The 14,117-nt window shown below is 40.6% G+C and overlaps 1 long non-coding RNA gene across 2 annotated transcripts in view; it reads left to right on the top strand.

The window, feature by feature from the left end:
• Window positions 1-14,117, top strand: part of LOC109516093 (uncharacterized) — a 59,816-nt gene that overhangs the window by 44,094 nt on the left and 1,605 nt on the right. Inside the window, exon 3 of one of the 2 annotated variants that reach the window (XR_002168297.1) lies at window positions 8,099-8,414. The exons of the other annotated variant lie outside the window; for it this stretch is intronic. This is a non-coding gene — a long non-coding RNA (uncharacterized LOC109516093). Of the gene's footprint in view, window positions 1-8,098; window positions 8,415-14,117 lie in introns of those variants that run through there. 2 annotated transcript variants of the gene reach the window in all.

Here is a 14,117-nt window from a genome sequence, read left to right as displayed (position 1 = left end):
CAAAGAGTGCAGTCTTTTTCTGAGATCCCAAACAGCGGGCGCTGAATTGCAATTTTCACTCGCTTGGTCTGCACGCATAATTGGCAGGTGTTAAAGTAGCATCCATCGCCATCTTTTCTGAGATCCCAAACAGCGGGCGCTGAATTGCATTTTCACTCGCTTGGTCTGCACGCACAATTGGCAGGTGTTAAAGTAGCATCCATCACCATTTTTAAAGAGGATTTTAAGATTTAGTTATCCTTGTGCTGATGGTGAGGACCATGGAACATTTAGGAGAGCACTGCAAGCGCTAAATGAAGTTTGATGGGATTGAAAGTGTTAGTGGAAGAAAAACAAACATTGCCGAGTTATATTAAACAGAATCCATGGCGCCGATTGGGGGGCCAGCAACTGCATTAAAGTCATGCTTTGTTTTCTTTGACTCGCTCGCTCCAAGTATTTGTCATCCTGCAAAACTTTGCATTTAAAACGTTGTAAAATAATCACTCAGAATAGTCAGCCGATTTGCTGACTGACTTGAAGTCGGAGAAACTCCCATTTGTCAGTACGCGTGGATACGTATCTCGCATTTGCATGGCCTGTGTGCGTGATTTTGTTTTGTTATGGTCACTGATCTTTTCCCTCTGGCATTCCAAGTACAGTGAGTAAGCCTGACCTGAAACGTTTATTCGATCAATCATGTTAATTATTTTTATGTAATATCTGCAAAACTGAATTTGGAGAGCCCAGCACACCACCTATCACTGTGCGCTGAAATGACCCAAACGCATGGAAATACAGAGTTGAAATGAATTTCATGACAGGTGACGTAGCATGACTCCTTCTTGTGACTGGCTGTAAGTCCACCGTTACGCTACATCATTCAGAAGCTCCAAAATTGTAGAGCTGAATCAACGATCTGTCATGATGGCATTTCAAAAATGTGTACACTTTGACGGTACTGCTTTTCATGCTGGTTTGCACCTGCTTTTCAGACACGGGTGGGCCCCGTTTTCTTTCCCAGTGGAAGTCTAGCGTTAAATGCAGTCGAACTGTGCGAACGGGTGGAGTTCTTTCTGATTGTATTTTCATAGACGGATGACTGACTCGTTTTATGGGAGAGGGATCTCGTTTTTAACAATGTATGAACAGCTTTTGGTGTGATTTGAGCGTTTGCTGATGAGTGGTATTGTCACGCAGAACTGCAAGACCGTTTGGCCAAATAACCTCATAATTTTCAGTTTTTCAGGAGTTGGGTTCAGAGTATGTGTTTTGATGATGGTCTGGGTCAACAAAGGATTGAGCTCCACTGACATCACTTTCTTACTGGCCCTTTGTGCCCAACATATCATGTCATCCTGTTTCTCCAATTAAAGTGGTACCTCTAGTTATGAAATTAATATGTTCTGGAAGAAATATCTTAACTAGAAAAGTTAGTTGTAAGTAGAGTAGAGACGCGTTTTCCATGTAAATGCTCTCATTTGTTCCATCTATCTATCTGCTCTACACACATAGACACGTACAGTAGAGGTCCCTCTTAGCCAATGGGATGCCAGGATGCTCTGTAATAGCCAATGGCAGAGCAGCTATAAGTGTGCTGCGTTCAGGAAACTCGGAGCTGCGACTAGCAGTCCAAACTGTATTTTTACCTTCCGTATCTTTTGTAACAAGAGGCAATATTTTCCTGTTGAGACGTTTCGTCACTTGAAAATTTCGTATGAGGAGACGTTCGTAAGTTGAGGTACCACTGTATTTCTTTCCATTCCCTTGCCACCTGTCTGTAAATGTCCAAAACGATCCATGATGGACCACGTACAATTAATACCAGAAATCATTCCGTAAAGAAGAGTAAACAATCAGCAGACTGGTCTTTTGAATGAGTCAAAATCCGGGTTTTCCATCCTGCCAGTAAGTTCCCAGAGGCCCTTTATTTAAATCTTGATTATCTGATTATGCTTTTACGGAAACAGACGTGACTCAGAGATTCTCAATCAAATGTCTGTTTTTCATTATGTATCACCTCATTAGGCAACTCACGGTTGAAGACCCCTTGAGACAACCACATCTTGACCCACAGTATGGTACAAGCAATATCGCTTCCAAACATGACGTGAAAACTCTGTTAGATGATGGTTCTATTCTGTATTCAAGTCATTAATAGTCGGTAATAAAAGGACTGTCATTCATTTCCCGCTCTTAGTCATGCTAGACATTTTTAATTGTCAAATGGGCTTTAAAACTTAAGTGAAATTCGACATCCAACATGTGCAAATGTATTTCTTTTTCTTTTCCCTGCACAGATGTTGAATTTCAGAAGAGCGAGCCTCAAAAAAGTTGAGTCATTTTATTGGCTAGCTCACTCTCTGGGAATTTGCCCATGGAAGTGTAAATGTTTCACTAAGTGTTTATCATTTCTTTCACTTTCTAAGCCCTTAAAACTCAGCGTGTTATTCTTTAGAAGTAGGGACAGGGTTGACATCATGACATTGCGTTCGAGATGAAGAAACTGCTGTGAGCTTAATGTGCACGTTTGAAACAAAAATCGGATAAAAATAAATAAAAAAATAAAACCAATGATATCAACAAACTGTAATCAGCATGTTGTAACTCACAATACTTACTAAAATGGATAAAGTTGTACTCCAAATATTCTGAGCGTGAGAGATAAATATTCAACTTCCATGAATTGCGAGTGACAAATAAAGACCCAAAAAAAAAAAAACCCTAGCTCCTCACTGAACCTGCAGTATGTTTTTAAAAATAAAAGTACCGAGCTTCAAGCAAAAAGCTATCAAGTTCCAAGATGTTTATTTATCGTTATTTTTTGCAAGTTTGTGTGTCAAAGTAGACTAATTAAAAACAATGGTGAACGATGGGCAAAATACTTTTCTTTTGCATTCGTTTCATTTAAGATCACGGAATACCTGCTAAATGGAGCTACCGGAACTTGGGATTGAACAATATATACCGTATTTCCCGCACTATAAGGCGCACCTAAAAGCATTCAATTTTCTCAAAAGCCGATTTATAATCCGATGCGCCTTATATATGGATCAATATTCAGATTTCTTGGACTAAGTTTTTTTAATGTTCTGTAAAATGCTTTGTTACAGCTGCAGCAGTTGTGAAAGCTCTACATAAATAAAGCTGTATTGTATTGTATTCCCTTTAGCGTAGCTCCATTTATTGGATGCATAAGGCAACCGCAGCCATTATTGTAATTTCTATTCTATGCGCCTTACCTTATAATGCCCTATAAATGAAAACAGTTTTAAAATTGGCTATTCATTGGAGCGACTTATTGTGCAAAAAAATACAGTACATTCATTTATGCTTCGATCATAACTCATAATTCAATCATAATTCAAAGGTGAAGATAGTGGCAACTTATATTTCCAAGTGTGTTAAAATATGCTGTTAAGGCAATTTTACACTAATGAAAGTGGATTTATGTCAGCATGCTGTGGCTATTCTTGCTGGCAGGAAGAAGTCGGGCCATGCGCAGAGCGATGTTTCACTGTGAGCTGTGTGATAAATGAACGAGAAACACAGAAATTCATTTCCTCTTTGGTGAGTCTGTGAACCTGGAACACTTGGGAGATGATGCTGCCCTGTTCAATAAAGTCCTTATAAGGCCAAGTCTGACTGATTAGGAATGTCAGGAAAATTCCAACAAAACGAACAGTGGTGGGTTTTGTTTTTCCTTTTTTTTTTTTGTATGGAAAAGTGGTATTGTACTGTACAGTATGTGCACTGAAAGTGTAACTTTGGAAAGCCAAGACGGTTGCGTCAAATCCCATTAATCGGTCTGAGGATATTCTGTACACACTACCCATAGTTGTCCTCTTTAAAAACGTAACAAATATGGAATCAAACAAGTCAACCAGGTTTATGTGAAGCTTCACTCCAGTCATAGTTGTGGTTCGCCACAGCATTCCCGTCACGGTTAGTGTTCCTACTGCGAGCAGACACCCAAATAATGAGTCCAGCGGTCCAGATGACTATCCTTTTCAGACATCCCAAACATGGGATGATTCCGAAAATGTCTCGTATTTAGATGAAGGAAATGCTCTAATCACAGTTACTAATGTAACATTAAACAGTTTGTAAGAATTTGCTCCAGCTCGGATGCAAGAAAGGGCACACGGTGCAGATTCATGGCAATGATGATTCACTGATGATCGTTCAATTTGTTTGGATGCGGTTTTAATTCACGGCGTGGGGCAGAAACGCTTTGGTTGCTGAAATGCTAGCTGTGAACAATAAAAATAAGCCATTTAAACCTATTTATAGATAACACATTATTCCTTGTGTTCATTTTTTTTTTTCCCGAGAAAATCTGACATAGTGAATTGTTGCGCTCGCCGTCTTGGAGCAATGCGAGGTGCTAAATGCTAACCGAAATGCTTTAGCGCTCGCGGTGAGGCAAATAAAAGATGTTTAGATGATGGAAAATGTGTACATAATACACTGCATGGTTCATGCTACCTGTGATTTGACAGTGACGCGACTAGCAAAAATGCACCAAATATTGCCTCAAATACAAACAATTTAATCCCATTCGGTGGACATGCATACAAAACTCAGATCTTACCTAAAATGCTTTCAAATAGCTAATGTCCGCAGATTCTCTTTTCAGCCCTTTGAAAATATGGTAATGCACTCAACTACTGAATAGACTTATTCAGAAGCCTAATACAGACTTTATTTTGGCTGTGAACGCTCCATAATCATGTGGCGGACTGACGGAACCTCATCCATGACATTTTTATTTCTGTAAGACAACACGTTTATTTGCCGCACATGAATAGTGTATCTGCGGCTGTAAGAAGCAGGGTGAAATTTTGAGAATGTTTTCGTTTGCGCCTTATGTTCAGTGTCTCATAAGGGCGGACCCTGCCGATGACGCTTATGGTGGTGACCAAAGCTTCATAAACGGTGACTAAATGTATTTATTCTGCTCCCGGCCCGTATAATTACTCTGAATTTTTCAAGGTAATATACAGTATTGAATCTCGTTTTACTCTGTTGGTCCTTTGTGGGGTGAAGGTACATTTGTCCAGTGTTATTTTCATCTGTCTGATTTCTCTGTACCAGTGATGGAAAAGAAGAAAAACATATTGATGTTCTGAGACAGGAAATAGACTTTAACATAACTTGAGAGAACCAAAAAAAAAAGTGGGACTCACGTCTGAATATTGTTGAAATTGTCATGTTCTACTCTGGTTTGTTTTGTGTTTTTGTTTCAGCACCAGCTGCAGTGTTGGGCGTGACCCTTCGGTGGTGCACCTGTGTCTCGTCATGCAATTAAGTTTCTGTGTATTTTAGGTTCTTGCCCATGTGCCATTGTCGAGACCTGTTAGCTGTTAGCTGTTAGCTGTTGCTCGCTTTCATTGTAGCAGATTTTGGCTGTCAAAGTATCTTTTTGTCTTGCTGTTGTTGTTTCATTTTATGTTCGTGTGATTGGACTCTTATTTCATTTTTTAGATTTTCGGTGCTCATCCTGAACTTGCCATTTGCAAGCGCTTCTTGTTTCTCATATGGTTTTCCTAGCTTTTTGTCACCGGCGATTTATCTTAATACTTAATTCGCTTTTCTGGAACAAATATCTTTTTGTAACATCATCATTTATCGGATCCTGCATTTTTTGGGAGGGATCCACAATCCACCAAGTCTTTGTTCAGACCTCTTCAGAGATAAGTCATCATCAAGAATAAACAAACGGAATGTACACAGCAGAGTCATCCTTTTTTTTTCTCTTAATGCTAAGAGTCACATCCAAGGCACGTCCTTTGCCCGTTCAACATGTCATTGACACTGCATCGACAACCATGTGGGTTTAGAAAAAAATGACCGCCACACTTTTTGGACCACCTTCGAGACGTTTTTTTTTTTTTTTTCCAGAAAATTTCTTTGGAAATAAACTATAGAAAACACTCATTTTGGTTAGTTTGTACGTTTGGATATCCGGCCGATTTATGTGACAAATGTGTTCAGAAGCCTCTCGGTAACTCCAGACATCTAATTGGAGTCATTTTCGAAGCTATTTATTATGTAAGTTCCCCATCCCCGAGAGATGAAATGTGTGCCAACGGTGCTTGCGTGCCGAGACTAAACGTTCATGGTGAAAAGCTGTGGAAAGTCTTCATGTGGAGCAGAATAATGGAGCTTCTGCGGCTGTCTCATTTGCATCCCCGCAGAGAGTGTTTACAATGGGGCCCTTGAACAGGAAGCACATCATTTCCCTGTTGATGAATGGAACATTTAATAAAATTCTAACGTGCTTACAGTTGTTCTTCTCCGCCTTTAATTGTATACAGCATCACGAATGCAGTCATCCTCTGGGCGAAGGCCCAACAAAAAGGGGCTCCTGTACTCGTCGCCGCTTACAACCCTTCAAGTCAAGGAATATAAATGTATTTCTGGCAAACATTTCATGACATTACTGCGAATGGAAATTTACAATAAACAAACTAAATGACGTGACTAGGAGTCTGGTTTTTTTTTGTTTTTTTTACATGAAAAATAGAGCCGTCTATCAATCGAGAGACATTTTTTTAGTTTAAGCGGACGTAAATATCTAAGTGAATTTAAACAATGCAGATCTTGCGATTTAAGACTGAGCGATGAGGTACTGTATTGGCCCGAATATAAGACGGTGTTTTTGCATTGAAATAAGACTGAAAAAGTGGGGGTCGTCTTATACTGTATTCCAGGTCGAGACATTATACCCATTCACGACGCTAGATGGCACCAGATATCATTGAAGCGAATGCTGAACTTGACTCCCCAGGCCAAAGTGAACCCCTGTCACGAAGAATAAAAATAAAAATAGCGGTAGCACGAAGAAGAAAAATAAAAAATAGCGGTAAGAAAGAAAAGAGAAGAAAATAATAGAAGAGATAACAGAAAATGGAGAAACGTAGCGACAATCTGGAGAAAAGTGAGCCAAAGATCAGCCAGGTTAACTGGCAGCTGAGGAGAAATGTAATTTACATTTCAAAAACCAGAAGCCATTCATTTACGAATGTAATTGCACTTTAGTTTACATATTCAAATGTTCAGATATTAAGATTTGAATGAGGCAAAATAACATGCTTTTTCTCTCAAATATATTGTTATAATAATTTGTTTCAGATGTACTGTAATTGTTTTCTGTATAAAAATTAATTTGGTGTTCAAAAAGTCTTTTTTCAAACGAGTCTTGAAGAAGAGAGGGTCGTCTTATAATCAGGGCCGTCTTCTATTCGGGCCAATACAATAATTACGACACACAATATTCCCGCAATGGTTCAGCTGTTGGACAACTTCTGTTTCCAAACCAAAGGTGATTATTCACTCACCCCAATAAAATGGGCATAAATGACTTTAATAGTATAAAATGACAAAATAGAGTGAACATCTGGCTCACTGGCTGCTTTGCTAACGGATGTGGATAAATGGACTTGATCAATATTTGTTTGTTATTTTTGCTAAATTAGAAAAAAGACTCTCCGGGTGGGGAGATTAGTAAAGTGTTATTTTTTTTTCTTCATCGCAATGATTTAAAGAAAAAAAAAAACAATTATCAATGCAATGAATCACAAGTTTCCCCTTTTGCCTCGTGTGATGTTTTGGATATAACACGTGGAGCCATCGTGAGTCGCGCACGTGCAGGGTTCCTGTATCAAGAAGACGTGACAAAGCGAGGCTTGAGGGAAGATTTCAACAAATCTGATTTCATCTGTGGATCTCGGAGCGGAGGTGCGGTAGATGACGCCAACAGCGAGAGACCTTCGAATCGTTAATGAGCCTGTCAGACTCACCGCAGATTTGTTGCCGGGTGCTCCGAAAGACATGAGCTAATTCTGTAAACCTCTCAGGCCCGCCACTTTACAGCGTTACGGTTCCCTGCGGATCACGTTGTAATGTCATCTAAGATTGCGTCTTCGGAGACGTCAGTGAGTTGTCTGCTCGGGGGTATTCGGCAGTGAGGCGGCGGTCACAAGAGCTTTTGTTAGCCTGCTGAAAAACTTCTGCTGGAAATATTAACAAGGACGACAGAGCCAAAGTCAAGTCAAAACCATTAAGAGTCCGATACCCGTTTGTGGTGTGGATACCTTCTTTTCTGTGTCTCCAGAGTGAGATCAATGCAAAGTCGGTGAAGCTACGAGAGCGCTAAATGATTTAGCAGAGGAGACTTGGATGGCTAACGTCTGCAGAGAGGTTTGTACAGAGGTATGCACGTTTTCCATGATTGCATGTTCAAATCACAATAAATATTCCTCTCCGTTGAGCGACTGATCCGAAGATAAAATGTTTTGTTGCTCCGCCAGATGCAATTAACATTAAGCGTCTGGCAAGTTGGTTCGAATGTAAAATGCCAGTGAAGCTCACACCACTACAGGGAGGAAATTGGGGTCCTTGACTTCCAGCATTTGTCATTGCTGTATATATATATATATATATATATATATATAAAAGACTTTTGAAAGAGCACCCTGACGCTTTCTTTACACACACGTTTATTTACGTTTGGTCCAGTCCGAAGGAAGATTCACATCTGGGAGAGCCGTGTCCTTGAAAAAGAAGGGAAACTTGCTGAATTCCATGCAAAGGTTACATTTGTACACACTGTCCATGCTGTCTCCATGTTTTCAATTCAATCAACGGAAAGGTCTCCCCCCCCCCCCTGCTGTAAACACAGCCTTATGTTAAAGAAGATGGAAACTCCGTTTGAAAACAACTCACTTGCGGTCCTGACATTCTTTGAGCTGCAGATAATTTGAGGAGCAGACAGCCGGGCATATGGATTTATGTTTGAAGGGGCTGCCATCCACAAATCCACAGCGGAATGTAAAAAAAATAAAGTAAAAAAAAAAAAAAAAAAAAAAAAAGTGATTTTGTCGGCTCTCATTTTATAATCCAACAACATATTTTTGCCCCGCTTCAAAAGTTTTACTAAGGGGGTCCAAAAGATTTGATAACAACACACAGACACACAGAAGAGTACTATACAGCAGGCAGATCCCTATGTGCTAATCCCTCAGTTTTCCAGAAGTCTTTTCTGGGGGTCGAGGGATGGGGATTGGGGAGGGGGGTGGGGGGTCACCACTGTTGAGTGTACTTTTGGCTGTTAGTTGTCCTATTACTGCTGAGGTATAGCCACAATCAACTTTTCCATGTGTTGGACATTCCAGGCCACATCTGCTTTCAATGCATCCTCACGTCCAGCTGTTCCAGACATACTTTGTATATCATAGGCTACGAGCCTTTTCCGACTTATTCCACTGAAGCTATACATGGGAACCTGCGCCATGTGAATTCCTGCCGTTAAGACACTCTGTTTGAACAGGGTGGAGGTGGGGGGGGGGGTTGTCAGCATGGCTCAGGTTCTCTCCTAACCTGAAGGTTGTGGGTTTGATCCTCAGCTCTTTTGACCGAATCAAAGTCACGAGCGAGATACTGAACCCCAAGTTGAGGAGACAGTGTTGAAGCACTCGGTAGCGAAACAGGAGTTCAGAACATTCAGCTTCTAGCATCATATGTATTTGAAATGCAACATCCCGCTGAGAAATGACAATGATTGGTCACCGATGAACTCCTTTACTTAGGCAAAAGCGATAAATGCTACCATTTTTTTTTTTTGCAATTATTGCTTGATCCATCAGTTGAACTGCTTGCCATTCAACCATTCGCATTCACATTCACACCTAAGTGCAATTTAGAGTCTTCAATGACCCCACACGCATGGTTTTGCATGCATGAAAAAATAGAAACGGTTAGATGGTTCTGAAAAAGATTTAAAAAAAAGTCTCAAAAAAAAAAAAGGCTTTATCGTTTCACAGGCACATGGCGAGCTCTGCCACTCGTCCGCACTCGTGTCGTCGGCTGCACGAGCACTGGGAGGCAAATGCGCGACACAGTGATACCACCGATTTTGTCTTTCTCACCTCCGTAGTTAGGTTGTTCCAAAGCCGAGGCGAACAACCAGAAGGCCTTCGCCCGAGGATCCGAGACTGTGGGCTGGCTCATAGGTGGTTGAAAGTTCAGATCTGCAGCTCGGAGCCAATCCCATATGAGCCTTAACAGTAATCTCAAAATCAATTCTAAAACAGACGAGGAGGTAATGAAGTGATGCTAAAATTGGAGGTGATGTGGTGCCACCTGTTGTTTTTTTTTTTTTTTTTTTTGTAAAAAAACATTAAAATATGACGAGGGGCAGCTATGCTATTAAGCTAACGATATAAGGTGGAACTTGTCAGCTGCTGTTCCTCCGCAGACACAATTGCCCCTGAAGCAATGTGAGCATTTTTTTGCTGACAGGTGACGGGCACGAGTCAAGTTCTCCATGTGTTTCGATCGTCAAAAGAGTTTGACCTCCTCTCTCATCCTTCAGGCAAAACGTTTGTTGACACTTCATCTGATCAACACAGGTGTGAGCGGCCGTGGAAAAATATCCATGCTGGGTCATTCCATTAAAAATAAATCAAGGGGTTTTCCCTTCACCTCTCAGATGTTCTTCATTTTTAAGGTGTGGTAGGAGATGGAAAGAAAAAAGGTTTACATCAAAATGTTCTGAAACGTCTTAATGAGCTGTGTTGAAAAAGTTCCAGGTCTGGCGCTACTATTTATAGTTTGGAGTGTGAAGTTAGCATATACTCTAGCTTTTCTGCCACCAGTCTGGGAACTTGTGTGATGCACCTTATGTGCTAGCAAACTTTCTGCTAAATGAGAGATAGCGATTTGCCAGTGGTAATTTTGCAGATGAAAAATTTTCATCATTGTCACACTTTTTGTGAGGACTATGCCGTCGAACAAAATGTAGGGGGACCTTTCCGTCAATGAGTACAAATTAGATGAAAAAGTTGGAAATCTTCCACTTGGGGCAGCATCTCATCCCTGGCTTGGTGGACTCCAACATTTCGGACTGTGGACCACAATCTTAAATTTGGAGGTGCTGCTTCTCATCCCAACCCTTTTCCTTCTTATCTTTTCAACAGTAACGTTCTGTTCCTCTAAATATTGTTATAGTTGTGACAGGTACACGAAAAGGTTCTGAGAAATAAATAATGACATGACTAGTGTCCATTTGTCAACCCGCAATCCAATTTCCAACCACACCTAAAAAATCTGAAGAAAATCTGAGAGGTCAAGGGGAAATTCTTGCTTGTTTTTACTTTGTGTGTGGAATAAACCCGCTACCAAATTGACGAAATAAAAGACACAATTGTGAGCCAAATGCTCGACATTATGATACCGTTGTAAGCCAAAATAAACCTACCAAGAGTCGTTGGAAAACTAAATTCCCATTTGATAACTGCTTACATTTGACTCTATAAATTACTTGTGGAAGAAACATGCCCATCACGTCTGTGCCCCCAGTATTCACTTTAAGTCACAGCACTATAGTAAGGCGTCCAAACCTTACATAAGAGAACAAGACATGTAGGGTGAATGGAAGCAGGGGGGGAGTTTAGCTTGGCAATAATCACGGAATATGACAGTGAGGCTGTCCTGCCTCCGACTGCAGTCAAAATATTGACTGAAATTCAAGATCTCAAAAAAAATCCTTTCAGTCCATGTGACTGTCACACGCTTGAAAAGCGTCAATTTTTTTTTTTTTTTTTAACGAAGATGGAAAAGAAAACAATGAGGATTTTGGACCCTACCTAAAAAAAAAGTCTTTTCTTTTATTCTTTAAATTATTGTACAATTTGGGGGCATTTTCATAACAACTACTTGAACAAAGCAATGAAGAGTAAGCATTGAGAAAGTTCCTCTACCTCCATCTGGCTAATTTGTCAAAGGGCTAACAACGCTACACATGCTAGCTTGGCTACCGGACTGCCGCGGTTGTAATGTTCACACAATAAAATGATTATTTAAGACAGAGCTGAAGTGGGGAAATATCAATAAAGATGCTTTGACACTATGTTTTCTCATTGTGGCTTCTTCTGTGGCAATGATTGACATGTTATAGCTCCCTGCTGTTCGCCGCTCAACTGGTGCGATCAATCAACAAATCCTGCCAGAAAAATCGGGGTCTTATTTTATCCTTGTTTAAACATTATTTTTTTTACATTCGTTTAGACAATTTAAAATGTCTATATCTTATTCGTTCTTCCAACAAATTGATTTTATTTGAAAGTAAGGTCAATACCCACTTCAAATTGAACAGAGACATACCCTTTGACAGTCAGTCAGATTTTGTTATTTAGATGTTTATTGACATGGATCCAAGTCAAATGAGATCAATAATAGGCGATAACAGAAATTTAAGATTATTGAATGGTTCGTTTCAATTGAACACTCTAAATTGGATCACTCTGACACGATTTCAGGTGAGGCCAAAGTGTTTCAGCGAGATATGATTTATTGATTTATGTCTGCATCCACTTCTTCATTTATTTTTTCAAGATGAGTTTGGGCAAGAGGCGGGGAGAAAGCCTGCGCAAGCACGAAGGGGTGAACCTGCCAACTCCACGCAGGTGGGCTTCACCCAAACTCCCAGCACTGTGAGGCAGATGCGTTAACCACTAGAACACTCACTGGCTTTATAATTTCGTTTGTCTGGATTTGCCCCAAAACTGTCAGTGCTGCATTGGCTTGTTTGGAAAAAGCAAAGAAAAAAGAAGAATAAACCGTGAAGAATTCACCTTCCAACTTGTCGGGAGGCATCACGTAGAAAGCCGATTATCGGCTCCAAATCGTCCTTGTGTTGTTGGAGGTGTCGTCTCATCTCAACGTGGAGCTTTTCAAGACGTCAACGTTTTATGTGCGGAGATTAAACCGGAACGTCTCAACCTTAAATCTGCAGCAAGATGCCCCGCCTTCTTTCCCTTTTGCGCCAAACCCCAAAATTATGAAGCCATTGATTGATCACTCTGTATGTTTGGGGCTTAGCTCACACATCTGTCGATTCATGAGAATGGCTAGCTGAACGGGCGAGCATATGGTGCTGTAAAATGATGTTGTTGAAAGGTAATTCCAAGGTCATTCTAAATGTAGGTCACATTCCATTGTTTCTTCAGGACATTGACCCACTTATATTGACACAATTGGCCTTCGGATGTGTTTCTGCACAGCTCGTAAGTCAATGTAAAACAGATCAAAGCTATAAAAGAAAAAACGTGATGTCATAGCGGTGATGGTAAGAAATTGGACTCTTGCCATGTTTATATATCCATCCATCCATTTTCTGTCCTCATAAGGGTTTGTGGACATGCTGGAACTTATTCCAGCTGTCTTCGGGAAGTAGGTGGGGTACACCCTGAACTGGTTGCCAGCCAATCGCTGGAAAATTGAGGATATGTTTGTGCGAAAAAAAAAAAACATGCAACTTTTATGAGTTCAGTTGAACTCCGACTATGATTATTTTACCAGGAGTGGGGTGTGAACCCACGAGAACTATAGTGCATTGGATCTTAAGTCCAACGCCTTCACCACTCGGACATCCTGGTACATGGTTTTCCCTTAATGTGTGTCTATATGTGTGTGGAAATAAAAGCTTTGACCACGTTTGAAAATTCCATTTGCATCACTTCACCCCATTCACTTATGAGATCAACATATGCCATACATTGCGGCTAAATCGCAGTCTGCAAAACCAGCATTAATTAAGTTATACCTTACAAACTGGCAACAACGAAAAGAGAAATGACTGTATTGTCTTTCTCTCTCTCTCTCTCTCTCTCTCTCTCTCTCTCTCTGTCTCTCTCTCTCTCCCTCTCTCTCTCCCTCTCTCATCTGTGTGTCCGTATCCTGGTCTGGAAATCATATAGGCCTACCCTTGCTAAGTGCTGCAGGCAGCAGGCATGCACCCCCAAATTGTGCCGCTCAGCACAATAATGACTGGGGGTGCCTACTGTGACACATGGAAAATGATTTAGGATACAGGATAAGAATTTGATTGATGCATCATACACCTGTTGTGATTTTTTTTTTCCATTCAAACTTATCAGATGGAAGTGGCTACTGAGCTTTGAGTGTCATAGAGCATCATCATCAGTAATTTGCAACAGAGATGCTGAGACTGGAAGAGTCACAGAAACACACAGTGGACGTCTCAGGAAATTTCATGGACCAGACACCTGTTGTGACTTTTGTGCCAAAAGTATTGAAAGATTAACCAATCAAACATTTGAAATTGGGCAGCC

This window comes from Hippocampus comes, unplaced genomic scaffold (assembly GCF_001891065.2).
Source record: "Hippocampus comes isolate QL1 unplaced genomic scaffold, H_comes_QL1_v1.1 scaffold43, whole genome shotgun sequence".
Lineage (NCBI taxonomy): Eukaryota > Metazoa > Chordata > Actinopteri > Syngnathiformes > Syngnathidae > Hippocampus > Hippocampus comes.
The sequence above is the reverse complement of the archived record's forward strand: the minus strand, read 5'-3'. Positions and strand labels throughout refer to the sequence as shown.